Source organism: Lycium ferocissimum, chromosome 8 (genome assembly GCF_029784015.1).
Source record: "Lycium ferocissimum isolate CSIRO_LF1 chromosome 8, AGI_CSIRO_Lferr_CH_V1, whole genome shotgun sequence".
Taxonomy (NCBI): domain Eukaryota; kingdom Viridiplantae; phylum Streptophyta; class Magnoliopsida; order Solanales; family Solanaceae; genus Lycium; species Lycium ferocissimum.
The window spans coordinates 45,369,861-45,380,725 of record NC_081349.1 but is presented as its reverse complement, the minus strand read 5'-3'; positions in this window follow the sequence as shown (position 1 = coordinate 45,380,725).

The following is a 10,865-nucleotide window of genomic DNA, read 5'->3' as shown; positions in this document are numbered from 1 at the left end:
TAAGCACGAATTCAAAGAAAATGAAAATGAAACTAACGATACCAAAAAAAAATCATAAAAAAACAGTCTGAGAATGTAACGGAAAAGAAAAGGGAATTTTTACAATCAACCAAAAAAGAAAAGGAAATTTTTTTTAAGTGGAGAGACATACCATAGGAGGATAAGGATAGCAACCCAGGGATGATTCAAATCACAGGGATTAATAATCCATCTAACCTATAACCTTAATATAATACCAATCTGAAGGGTTCCTCATCTTCCATTATCATGTACAAGAAGACACTTAGAAGGTAGAAAATTGAATATTTAGCAAGCTTTTTTTTTTTAAATTTTTTTAACGGAGCTGTGGTGCCTTCTTACTAACTTCTTTAATTATATACATCATCATAGAAAATGTTAACAAAAGAATTACAAGTGAAGGATGAAAGAGCGTTGCCAAAAAAATATCCTTTAAATGTTTCTTACTAGACGAGGGAAGTCATTGAAACATATTCTGAAAGGAGAACTAATACATAAGTACTTGAAAGTTTAATAATGGAGAAACCAAAGTGTTAGTCTTTAAAAAAATATTCAAATCAACCAAGGGGAACTTAAGTTCAGAACCTAAAACAGACCGTTTTTTTGGGTAGCAACATTAGTTCTTGAACCTTGCCAACCGGCAAAGCAAGATTTCAGGATAAGTACTACTTGCAAAATTATTTTTGCAGATCTTATATTTTTGGGCAGAAAATGTTTTTAAAAGAGTGTAATACTCTCCCAATAGTAGCATGGGGAAGAATTTAAAAAATTGGGGTTTAAATAGTGTATAAAGTCCTAAGCAATAGGAAAGAATCAAGAACAGATTCCTCCATGGGAGCGGAGCAGGAGGTTTATGTGGGAAGAATCAATTTTTTTGGCAAAAAGGGGGTCCGATTAGTATGTCGACTCCATTGATCCCTCTATAGGTGGAAATGGTTTTGGGCTGGAAGCATCAGCTCAGCAATTCAAAGTTTGAGATGACTTGGAGCAAGTCGGACAATTTTGCCTTCTACAGATATTCTACAAATAGTCTATGGCAACATAGTTGGTTGTACATGTCAGTAAGGATAAGTCACTTATTGAAATGTTCAAGAAGGAAGTAACTGCACACCGAGAAACAACACATCTTCACTCATTTTCCAGACCAAAGACCTGGAACAAACTAGAATTCTATTTCAGGATAGAAGTTCCTCTGTCTACTCCAGGCGTTCCATGTCTAAGAGGAAATATGCTCTAGATATTCCGGTAGAAAGAAGCATAACGGACTCATCATATTGACTTACTCATGGACCCCACCATCTAGTTTCTTATTCTTTTGATTGGTAAGGAAATAAACCCCAACTCTAGTTACTTACAGGACAGGAAAAGCTCTTAGGACATCCAGGCCGTTGTGGAAGAGTAATTGGAAATTGAATTATCTCACGGTATAAAACAAATGAGGTTGATATGTGACAATCAGAAAACAATGCATATAGAGTCCAATCTGGTATTCTAGGAAAGGACCAAACTTATTGAGATTGATTGTCACTTCATCTGTGAGAAAATCCAATCTAGACTCATATTCACCAATTTCGTCAGTTCAAATGATCTATTGGCAGACATGTTCACCAAGGCACTCTAAGGTCCGCGGATCAAGTATATTTGTTGCAAGCTAAATGCCTATGACCTATGCACTCCAACTTGAGGGGAGTGTCAATAATACCAGATTCCTTGTACATAATCATGTGAAATAACCTGGAACATTTTGTATTGGTTAGGGGATTATTTTGTATCCTTCTAAATAAGGTGCTGTACTTATTAGAATAGGCTAACACCACCTATATAAGGAGCGTCATTGAGAGTTAGCATAATCTCTCTCCTCGTCTCGAACTTTTCACAAAGCAAACAAGATACATCATCCTCTTGGTAGGGCTGAATGAGTAGTTACGAAGAATAGCTCATATTACATCAGTATTCAAATTCCTCCAAGGTTTCCTTTCAATGTATATGGCGTGATTTGACTGGGCACGGAGTTTAAGAAAGAAAGACTTACAGGACTTGTTATCATAAACATGCCATGAGATTTTTGTGCCTATAAATTCATGCCAATAAGGGTAAAAAGAAAATATAAAGTTAAATTGTTTCCAAATATAGAAAATTACCGTTCTTTTTGAAACCAACTAGAAGAAAATAGTGCCACATAAAATTAAATGGGAGGAGTCAGATTAACAAAGTTGAACAAAGCAGAAGTCAAACTTAGTAAATTTGATTATCTAAAAGAACGGCCAGCGCACTAAGCTCCCGCTATGCGCGGGGGTCCGGAAAGGGCCGGACCACATGCGTTTCCTCTTGTACGAAGCCTTACCTTGATTTGAAGAGGAGTTTGTTTCCCGGCCTCCAGGATTTCTGGTCACATGGCAGCAACTTTACCGATTGCGCCGAGGTTCCCCTTCAAAATGTTAATAAATTTTATCGACTTAAATATCAATCACACTGACTCAGTGCAAACTAAGGAGTATTGGTTCAAGATGACTTCAAAGATTAAGTCTGGCTATCTTATGACAAATCTCAAACGTGTGTCTAGCAGGTCAATAATGAATATCAAAATACTTGTTAGTTAGCTTTATATGCTTTTATAGTTCTCCCTTAAAAAGATGACTTCAAGATTGACTCGGTTATCTTACAACAAATCTCCAACATGTTTTCAGCAGGTCACTAATCAATATAAAATTGCTTGCTAGTTAGCTTTGTATGCTTTAGTAGTCCTTGCTCTTAAACTATGACTATGACTATGACCTCCTCCAAAATCAGTCAAACGCCTGTAGTTAGTTAATCGCTTATAATACACCCTGGGAAGCCTACATCAGCGTGTATATAAGATGAGGATCTGTAAAAGCTTATTTCAAATGGTTGTTTGCTAAGTTTTATTTCTCCAAACTCAAAAAAAATATTCAAGAGAACTACAAAAGCAGTGTATTTTTCTTCCTTAAGTACGAAAAGGAAATTAAGATAATAGCTACTGTTTGACAGAGATATTTGAGAAACAGCATAAGAAAACAAAGGACTCTGGTATCATTGGTTCATGCGGAATTAGAATAAACAATCAACCAATCAACTAGGGTAATAAAATCTTTGCAATAGTTAGCTAAGTAAACTCACCTCTGGCAGAAGGAACCAGCTTTTCATCTTTTTCATAAAAGTCACGTATTGACACAAAGGGCTTCCCCTGAATGTTAGTAATTTCACTCGTCTTGTCTGACAGCTACACAAGAGCAACCAGCAAACTTAGGGACAAAATAGAACATAGACATCTCTTTTTAAGTTCTAAAACAATTTAAATTCTTTCAGTTAAAGGGAAAAGGAAGTCACTCATCTGGGGTTCAGTCATACAAGCTACATTTAGGTCAGGAAACAACACAAATAAAAAATGGCATAGCAGAATGCGAATTCTCATTTCTGTGATCAAGAACTATCAGGATGTCACAAACATTTTAACCACATACAATAAAACCTTCATATATTTTGCTAATTTTTTGTTCTGTTTTTTATTTGTTATCCCTTTGATATTTTTTGATGACATGGGAACCCGCAGCCGCTACCCTTCGGGTGCGCACAGGATAAACCAGCTCTTGTGCAATAGCTCGCAAACCACACGGGACAAAGATAACCCGCACTTAGCAAGCCCGTGCGACGAGCTCGACCGAATTTAAGGCAAATCCCTTGCTGTCGTGGCGGGGGTTTGAATACGAGACCTGTAGGAAAGCCTCATGCTCAACCCGAGCCACCCTTGCGGGTTTGTTATCCTTTGATTTGACCAGATAAGTATTTTTTTTTCGGGAATATGCATAAATACCCCGCTGAACTTTTTAGTCGCATTTTCAGTTACACACTTTATCTTTGTAGTTCCAATTACCCCCTCAACAATTTTGAAGGGAATTAATACCACCCAGCAGCTGACGTTCATATCCTTTTGCATACACGCGCGATGACCTTTAAAAATAGGCAGATCCTTCGTCTCTTTGCCCTCTTCAAAAAATTTTCCAGCATTTCTCATAAATTCTGTTTTCCCTTTAAAATTATCACCATTTTTGGTGATACAAGTCCCTGCATCAGTTTTCATTCCTAGAAAATCTTCTTATTGAGTATTTCTTCATCTGACATTTTGAATTTCAAATCAAAGAAAAGCACAAACTCTTCTAATAAAAAGGGCAATTAATGAACTATGCAAGAGCAAGCGACGATCATCGGAAAACACCCTCCAACGATGCTCTCTTCCTTTATTCTTAAATCACTTATTGGTTTTCAAAAAACCTTTTCTGAAAAATTTCAAAACCTATGTAACGCAGCCTGAGCGAATTAGTTTTAACCAGTGAAAAGGTCATCAAACCTTCACATCAATCTTAAAATTCATCCGACGAAACCCTTCCCATTTTTCCCGTTTAAAGAGTATACAAATTTGGGTAAAAGAACCAAATTAAGCCCTAGATTTAAAATGAAATCCACGCATCATTCAAACAAAGTTCAGTTTCAAAACCACTGTTATGAGCATCTATATGGCTTGGACTCTCCTAACACACCAGATACCCATGCTCAGACCTCCAAAAATGCACTACTTTTGGAGTACCCCCCGCACCCGTCCACTTTTTTTGAAGAGCCCGAGCAACACGGGAAGTTACAGTTAAAAGGGATCAAAAAAGGCTGCCAAACAGTTGGAGAAGAAAAATTTTTTATGCAAAGAGGGACAAAAAAGCCCATTTTGACTCCACCTGACCAATAGGGATCTAACATCACTTCTCCCCTTTTAAGGGTGTGCATTCAACCTTGTTGACAATTCAGCAACTGAGGTGGTACTTCAAAAATTGGAAGGGGGGTTTTAGGCCCCCCAAAACAAATTTTTGCAACGGGAAAGGGACTATAGCTAAAGGGGGGTATTTATGCCTTTTCCATATTTTTCACGTGCAAAAAACTAATAAGTAAAAAAGTTAGAAGGGAAGGAAATGATAAAGACTTCCCAAAATGAATTACTGCAAAAAAACCCAAACAAAGAATATGGGTTTCGGGCATTTTTATTTGGACTTTTACCACCCCACAATGGGATAGCAAAAGAAAAGCATCATAAATGTTTAAGACAATGAGCTCGGAATAACCTTGATAAATTTTTTTTTGGGTTAAAAAAACCTCAGTTTTTCATTGCACTTTTTAAAAAGAAAAAAAAAATTTTGGGTTGCCAGAAACCCCCGGGAGAAGCAATCAATCCCCTTTTTCTTTTCCCAAAATAAGTTCTTCAATAAAAATCAACTTCCCAACTACCTTTTGACCCTTTTTTTGACTTTTATTGACCCTTGCAAAGGGGGGAAGGGATCCGGTGAAACCCAAACAATTAATTAAGGATTCAAACAGACTTTCTTTGCCCCAGGTAATTTTTTGGAATAGAGATGAATAAGGCTTACTTTTTTTTTAACCCTAAACCCAAAATTTAAAAGAATCGATTTATATAAAGGAAAAAAAAGAATAAAATTAAAAAAAAAAAGTTTTTTTTTTTTTTGTTGAGTTGAACGTTTAATAGTTGGTGTTGAATTCATTCTTTTTCCGGAGCCTATTACGGATCCTCTTTCTTATTTTAAAAAATATGTTTCAATTATAAAAAATAACAAATTTATTTCCCCTCTTCGAATACTCTCTTCCCTGCTTTTTGGTCAAAAAAAAGGGCCCTAAAATTTTAAAAACTCGATTTTGGTGTTTGCAAAATTCACTGATTAAAGTAAAGAACTCATAAATTTCTACTGATCAGGGTTTTTTAAATCAAAGTATCCATAAAAAAATTTTTCCCCTTCCTTTCTTTTTCCTTGTATGCCAAAACCACCACTTTCCAGTTGTTCAAAAACCCTTTTGAAACTTTCTTGTTTCCCACAATAATGATTTTACTTTGCAGAGCCCACACATAAGAAAAAAGGGAAAAAATTTAAATTTTAAATCTTTTCCACGAAACAAAAAATGTATCAGTAATTTTTAACTTTGGGATTAAAAAAAAAAAAAGGGTAAAGGAAAAAAATAGATTATTAATAATAAAAAGAAAAAATAAAAAGAAAAAAAAAAAAAGGGACGCGTTTACCCTCATTCACTACTAAAATAAAATTTCTTCGTTTACTACGGATATTTAACGATAAATCAAAAAAGAACAATCAAAAAAAAACATCGTTTTTAACCCAAACCAAAAAAAAACCTAACAACCACCCAAAACAAGTTTGAAAATTTTTTAAAACGGTTTCCCCAAGTTTAATTTTTTTAACATTTTTACCTTTAAAAAAAAACATACATTTTCTTATTTGACAACAATTTAATTTTAAACTTTACATTTTAAAAAAAGATTTATAACCCATAAATATCTTTGGGTTATTTTAAAACTATAAGATTCAAAAAACTTGGGTTTAAAATCCGTAGTCAAAACGTTACTAAATTTTGGGAAATATAAAATAAAGATAAAAAAATAAAAAAAAAAAAAAACCAATTTTCACTAACCCTTTCAAATAAATCGATAGGGGTTCAACAAAACGCTCACTAGGCAATGAAACATTTGCTTCTTGTTGAGTTAGGGTTTGTTTTCAATTGTTTTTCACCTCTTTTTTTCTGCTTCACCGTTTCTTTTACTGTTATTATCCAAGAGTAAAAAAGGGTTCTAACACATGTCTAATGAATTGTTTTTCTTGTAAGTCGAAAAACTGTTCCCAACAGGTTTGCTGCATTTGTTCTGACACTGAACTCTGTTTCTGTTTCTGTCAGCAGTTTTAAGGGTGTCTAAGACAATTGTCGGATTTTAGGCGCTTTGGTTCTGGGAAATTTTCCCATTTTTTGTTGTGTGAAGAGAGAGATAAGTGGCGGTGAAAATGAAAAGCTGGATTAATAGGCTTTTGGTTTTTTCATTAAAATTTTTTTTACGTTAAATATAAATTTGTTTTATTTTAGTTAAATTTTTTATTAGCAAAGTAAAAAGGGTAACAAGAAAAAATTTATTTAACGTAACTTGGTTTAGTTTACTTTTTTCTTTTTCATTTTATGTTTTTCTTTTTTTGATAAGTCCATTTAATGGGAACTTTTTAGTTTATTTTTTTATAGTCATGGACTACGGGGGAAAATTCCCTTTTTTTTCCCTTCCGGGCCCGGGGAAAGGAGGAGGCAGGGGTTTGCCCAAAAATTTTATTCCGGTTCAAAATATAAGGGGCCCCTTTTCCCCAAAATTTTTTCGTTGTTTCTTATTTGATACTTCCATTTAAGAACTTGATTTATTTTGGTTTTTTTTCCCTTTTTATTTTATCGTTGGTTTTATTTTTTATTTAAATTCATTTCTAACTTGATCCCGGTTTAGTTTTTTTACTCATGTTATTGTTGTTTTTGGTTTGATAAGTCCTATTAACACAACTTGATTTGGTTTAGTTTTTTTCTCATTTTATTTTTGTTTCTTATTTGATAAGTCCGTTTAACATAACTTGATTTAGTTCAGTTTTTTCCTCAATTTATCGTTGTTTCTTATTTGATAAGTTCATTTAGCGTAACTTGATTTGGTTTAATTTTTTCTTTATCGTGTTTCTTATTTGATAAAATCCATTTGCTTGAGTTTTGTTTTTTTTTTTTCTCATTTATCGTTGTTTCTTATTTGATAAGTCCATTTAATGTAACTTGATTTGATTTAGTTTTTTCCTCAATTTATCGTTGTTTCTTATTTGATAAGTTCATTTAACGTAACTTGATTTGGTTTAATTTTTTCTTTATCGTGTTTCTTATTTGATAAGTCCATTTAACGTAACTTGATTTAGTTTAGTTTTTTTTTTCTCATTTATCGTTGTTTCTTATTTGATAAGTCCATTTAATGTAACTTGATTTGGTTTAACTTTTTTGCTCAATTTATTGTTGTTTTTGGTTTGATAAGTCATATTAACGTAACTTGATTTGGTTTAGTTTTTTTCTCATTTTATTTTTGTTTCTTATTTGATAAATCCGTTTAACGTAACTTGATTTGGTTTAATTTTTTCTTTATCGTGTTTCTTATTTGATAAGCCCATTTAACGTAACTTGAGTTAGTTTAGTTTTTTTTTTTTTCCCTCATTTTATGAGTTGTTTCTTGTTTGGAAAGTTCATTTAACGTAGCTTGATTTGCTTTAATTTTTTTTTTTCATTTTTCTTTTTTTTATTTTATCTAATTTAATTTTATCCTAATTTTTCAGCATTCTATTTCACATTAAAACGCGAAACAATATAATATGGTATAGTACTAAACAATAGACAGATGGGAGAAAGAAAAAAAGAAAAAAAAAAAGAAAAAAAGGAAAGGTTCCCCCGAGATTTAAAAACTCGGGTTACGGGATTCAAAAACCAAATGTCCTGACCACAAACCATGGAACCACCCTTTTTATTAACTGACAGAAACCATATTTAGTATTTAAAGGGCCCCTTTCCGAAAATAAAAATTTATTAATTAAAATTTTAACGTTCTTTTATAATTTGTTTTAAGGTCCAATTACTCCTCCTTTTCCCCTTTTCCTTGTCATGTTTATATTTTGTACACCTCTTAAAAAAATATTAACTAAAAAGATAATTTGATTTAAATATTGATATTTATTTTTTAATATACGAAAAGGGCCAAAAATACCCAACGAAATAAAATTTACACAAACCCCCAAAATCACTTATTAATCAAAAAAATCCCCAACATTTTTCTTGGCCCAAAAATAGCCTCAAACTAACCCCCTAAACTTTATTGTTCACCTTAAGTAATCAAAAAATACCTCCAAACATATTTTTTTCTAAAAAACCCCAAACCAACACCAAACTTTATTGTTCCCCTTTGTTAAAGAATGAATTTAAAAAAATTTTAATTTTTTTAAAAAACGGGTTTTTTTAAAAACATTTTTCAAAAATTTTTTCCCATTTCCCAAAATCTTTATTTAATAAGATTTTTTTTTTGGAAAATTTTTTTTCCCAATTTTTCCTTTTGGGGGTTTTTGGACCCGAAATTTTGGGTTCTTTTTTTTTGTTTCAAAAAAAAAACCCCACTCTTTTTTTTTTTTTTTTTTTACAATTGCCCCTTTCGGAACAGGTCTTTAATTTTACCTCTCAAATTCTTTGGCCTTTAGTTTTTTTTCATCTTTTAAAATTAAATTTCCGAATCCTACCAATAAAAAAAAAAAAAAAAATTCACAAGGCAGGTTTAGATTTCCAAAGGGATAATTTTGCATCCAAAAAACCCGTTTTTAAGGGGGAAAATTTTTGCCTTGGAACCCAAATTTTACCTTGCAAATTTTTATTTTTGATTGAGCGGGAATTTGAATTTTAAATTAAAATTTTTGGGAAGGCCAAAAAATTTAAAAATTTCAAAATTTTTGGGGGAAAAATTTTAAATTAAACCCCAAAAAAAAAGGAATTTGCGAATTTTCCCCCCCCCAATTTAAAAAATTTCCACTTTTCATGTCAACAGTCGGCCAACACAAAGTTTATTTTCTTTTGATTAAATAAATCTATATCAAACCATTATTCCTTTCTCTTGTTTAACACCAAATCATACTAAATTAATTTCAATTTTCGATCCATTTTTTCCTTCCTTGTGTCATTACATCCCCAGCATCAGGTTAAATTTTTTATTTTTTATTTTTGCTTTTTACATTAATTCACAATCCATTCAGTTGTTATTTCATAATTAAAAAAATCCCATTTTTTTTTAAACTTAACAGATTTTTTCACTTGCACTGTTACTTTTTAAGGGTTTTGGACCCCCAAAAAAATCACTTTTTTTTAATCATTAAGGACTATTTCTGTTATAGGACTAAAAAAGATCGGGTTTTTTTATAAACTGAGAACAATTCGGTTAGGGATATATATGAAGGGATTAAAATAGTTCAACCTCATACATTAAGGATGATTTTTCTCTGGTTCATATTACTGAAGCATTTACGGTGTTTGTGAATATCCCTCATGGTTGATAACTTTATGTCAAAAATTACTTCGCTCCAATTAGTTGTTATTCTAAAAATTAACAAAGCCCCATTTTTTGTTAAACTTAAGGGATATTTTTCCCTCCTGTTATTTTTTAAGGATACTAAAATGATCACTTTTTTTCATACATTAAACTATTTCGTTGGGTATATATGAAGGGGACTAAAATATCACTTTTTCCATAAATTAAGGATTTTTTTGTTACATGTCATATAAAAATAAAATAGTCAAATCCCCTACTTTAAAGGGGTCATCTTTGTTCAGTATTACTGAAGTAGAGTAATAAAGGGTTTTTTGGAATATCCCTAAATAAAATGTATGTAAAAAAGTTACTTTTCTCTTTTGATTTTTTCGTTGATTTGGGGTTTTTTTGGAAGGGAAAAGTGATGTTTTTCGGAGCTGTATCAACAACATTACCTTTTTCAAAAAGGGTTTTTCAGTAATAATGGTAGTCATGATATTTAAAGCTATTTCAGAGCTTAATCGGGATAAATAATAAAGGTTTTTTAAAGTTTTCTTTCAAGACTTTAACATTTTTCTTTTTAGACTTTAGGGGTTAATTTTTCCTCCAATTACAAAATAATAGTCCAAATGGCACTCGGTGTGTTCGGTACAAAAGGAAAAAATTTTCTAGAAAATAAGTGGTTTTTTACTTATTTCGGTTAAGTCGTAAGGGAAAAATCTCCTGTTTTTAATTTGCAAATACTTCACGGGGGGGTTCGGGGGAGGGAGGGGGGGAAGAAGAGGGAATTGAGGGAGGAGAAACCCCGGGGGGTCCTTGGGGACTTGTTTTCCTACTTCCTTGAGAAGAATTCGTCATTTTTAAATCTTTTTCCCCAAACCAAAAAGAAAATTCCCAAAACCTTCCAAAAGGGAGGAAATTT